We start from the raw sequence: 3,828 nt of genomic DNA, 5'->3' as shown, positions 1-3,828 counted from the left end.
GCAATGCTGCATTACCTATTTTGTTCTGTTAATATTGTCTACTAATAATTTTGATACATATTGTAAATATCCAGTGCAACTGCTCAGATTTGTTAGGATACATTTTTAACCATAGGAATATAATCCTACGTAATTTGTTGTGTTCCTTGACAGTACCTTCCCTTGGATCAATCAGAAGCTAACCGTTCTTAAAAGTTCCTAAAGTGCAATCTAGCATTTTTTAACTTGTATAAGAAATTCATATCAATGAGACATGAGGTGTGATATTATGTTATGTACAGTTAATTTAAAGTTATTTATAGGTAAGGCAATAGTTTAAACAAAGTGAAGTATTAAAAAAAAAGTCATTACGTAATTGATGTGATTAGATTAGATTCCCTACAGTGTGGAAACAGGCCATTTGGCCTAAAATGTCCACACGAACCCTCTGAAGAGTAACCCACCCATTTCCCTCTGATTAATGCACCTAACACTATAGGCAATTTAGCATGGCCAATCCACCTGACCTGCACGCCATTGGATTGTGGGAGGAAGCCAGAGCATCTGGGGCGAATGTGCGAACTCCACAGACAGTTGTCCAATGCTGGAATCAAACCCAGGTCCCTAGTGCTGTGAGGCAGCAGTGCAACCCACTGAACCACTGTGCTGCCCATATACCACTAGGCCAATGCCTTTTTTTTTAAATCTGGAGTCATTTTATACAAGAGCTCTACTTGTCTAGAAGAAAAGTGTTTTATTTGAATTAATTCAAGGGATGTAGCCATTGCTAGCCAGGTCTATATTTATTGCCCGTCCCAAAACATAGTTAAAAGTCAACCACAGTCCTTGAAGTCTGGTGTCATATCTAAATTAGACTGGGTAAAGGTGGTAGATTTCTCTCCATGAAGGACATTAATGAAGCAGACACAGTTTAGTACCAATTAATAGTGGCTATGTAGTTATCATTAAGCTACCTTTTTATTCCAGATGGTTACTGAATTTTTGACTGAAGTTTTAAGAGACAGCAAATGAAGAAAAGTAGTATACATAAAGCAGGACAGGTTCTGGCTAATAGAAAAGACACACAGAAAGCAAGGGGTGCCAAAGCAAATTGTAAGTGCCACTGAAAAGAATATGCAGAGAGATTCACAAGGGATATCATTATGATATATGTAATTTTTACAATGTGTATTAAATTGTTTTGGAACTGTATTTATAAATTTTGGATTAATTGAAGCACTCATGTGACCTGTTTGAATGGTTTGATTATTAAAAGGTGGAAGGAAGGCTTTGATTGTTTTAGTGGAAAGGGATGTACAAGATATTTATTTATAGTTTGAGAGAAGATTTCTAGCTCGGGTGCCTGTTGTGGTTCTGTTTGCCGAGCTGGAAATTTGTGTTGCAGATGTTTCGGCCCTGGTCTAGGTGACATCCTCAGTGCTTGGGAGCCTCCTGTGAAGCACTTCTGTGATCTTTCCTCTGGCATTTGTAGTGGTTTGAATCTCCCGCCTCCGGTTGTCAGTTCCAGCTGTCCAGGTCGATGTGCTTATTGACTGAATCTGTGGATGAGTGCCATGCCTCTAGGAATTCCCTGGCTGTTCTCTGTTTGGTTTGTCCTATAATAGTAGTGTTGGCCCAGTCGAACTCATGTTGCTTGTCATCTGTGTGTGGCTACTAAAGATAGCTGGTCGTGTAGTTTTGTGGCTAGTTGATGTTCATGGATATGGATCGTTGGCTGTCTTCCTGTTTTGTGCAGTCCTTGCATGGGATTTTGTACACTACGTTGGTTTTGCTCATGCTGGGTATCGGGTCCTTTGTCCTGGTGAGTTGTTGTCTGAGAGTGGCTGTCGGTTTGTGTGCTGTTATGAGTCCTAGTAGTCTGGCTGTCAGTTCAGAAATGTTCTTGATGTATGGTAACGTGGCTAGTCCTTTGGGTTGTGGTATGTCCTCATTCCGTTGTCTTTCCCTTAGGCCTCTGTTGATGAAATTGCGGAGGTATCAGTTTTTGGCAAATATATATATTCTTCCTCTTTTTTTGCAGTTCAGGTGTGCTGTGGCCCTTTTGAACAGTGTCTTGATGCAACTTTTTTGTGTGTGTTGGTAGTTGTTTTCGTAATTCAGGACTTGGTCTGTGTGTGTGGCTTTCCTGTATACCTTTGTGGTGAATTCTCCGTTCGGTGTTCTCTGTACCATTACGTCTAGGAATGGGAGTTGGTTGTTCTTTTCTTCCTCTCTAGTGAATCAGATTCCTGAGTGTGGCGTTGATGATCCGATGTGTGTTCTCTATTTCTGTGTTTTTAATGATTACAAAAGGTGTCATCTACATATCTGACCCAGAGTTTGGGTTGAATTTGCAGTAAGACTGTTTGTTCTAATCTTTGCATTACAGCTTCTGCTATGAGTCCAGAGATGGGTGAGCCCATGGGTGTGCTGTTGATTTGTTCATATATTTGGTTGTTGAATGTGAAGTGTGTTGTGAGGCACAGGTCCAGTAGTTTGAGTATGCCGTCTTTGTTGATAGGTTCAACGTCCTGTTGTCTGTTCTGTATGTCCAGCAGGTTGGCTATTGTTTCTCTGGCTAGGGTTTTGTCGATAGAGGTGAACAGTGCCGTTACATCAAATGAGACCATAGTTTCTTCCTTGTCTATGTCCAAGAATTCCTGTAGAGTGTCTGGATCCGCTGATCATGTGTTTGTTTCTGTTGTAGTTCTTTAGCCAGTTTGTGTGATGGTGTCCCTGGTTGCGATACGATGGGTCTGAGTGGGATGTCGTAGTCCATAGAATCTGGGGGTGGTGTTGCTTTCAGGTTTCATTCTCTGTAGGTCAAACCTGGTTATCTGTCTGTTTTTTGGTAGGTTCCTGTGTTGTTTATCCTATTGATGAGCTGTGGGGTGGGGTCAAACTCTCTCTCTTTTGGTTAGTGTTGGTATCTGCAAGTAGTTGCACTTTCTGGATGTACTCTGCTTTGTCCAGGATGACCGTCATTCTGTCTTTGTCTGCTGGTAGTATAATTATGTTCTTATCATTTCTTAGTGTTTTTAGTGCTTCCCTCTCCTTGGTGTTGAGGTTGTGTGTTTGTCTTTTCCTTGTTATCAGGGGTACGGTTCTTTGTCTCACTGTTTGTTGTGTCTCTTCTGTCAGTCCATTATTTCTGAGTGTGCATTCTAGTGCTGCTAGGAAGTCTGCTGTCTTGGCGTCCCTGTGGTTATAGTCGAGTCCCTTGACCAGTATTGTTCCTTCCGTGTCTGTGGGAGAGGTTTCTAACCCAGGTATGTGTTGTGGTATCCGCTCTGTTGTGTGTTAGTTTGCCATTTTTTTTTCTTTTAGTGACACCTTTGTAATCATTAAAAACACCAAAATAGAAAACACACACTGGATCATCAACGCCACACTCACAGGAATCCGATTCACTAGAGAGGAAGAAAAGGATAACCAACTCCCATTCTTAAATGTGATGGTACAGAGAACACCGAACGGAGAATTCAGGAAAGCCACACACACAGACCAAGTCCTGAACTACGAAAACAACCACCCCAATACACAAAAGTTGCATCAAGACACTGTTCAAAAGGGCCACAACACACTGCAGCACACCTGAACTGCAAAAAGAGGAAGAATATATATATTTGCCAAAAACGGATAGCTCTGCAATTTCATCAACAGATGCCTAAGGGAAAGACAACGGAATGAGGACATGCCACAACCCAAAGGACTAGCCACGTTACCAAACATAAAGAACATTTCTGAACTGACAGCCAGACTACTACGACCACTTGGACTCATAACAGCACACAAACCAACAGCCATTCTCAGACAGGACAAAGGACCCTATACCCAGCATGAGCAAAA

Source organism: Chiloscyllium punctatum, chromosome 44 (genome assembly GCF_047496795.1).
Source record: "Chiloscyllium punctatum isolate Juve2018m chromosome 44, sChiPun1.3, whole genome shotgun sequence".
Classification (NCBI taxonomy): Eukaryota; Metazoa; Chordata; class Chondrichthyes; order Orectolobiformes; family Hemiscylliidae; genus Chiloscyllium; species Chiloscyllium punctatum.
The sequence above is the reverse complement of the archived record's forward strand: the minus strand, read 5'-3'. Positions refer to the sequence as shown.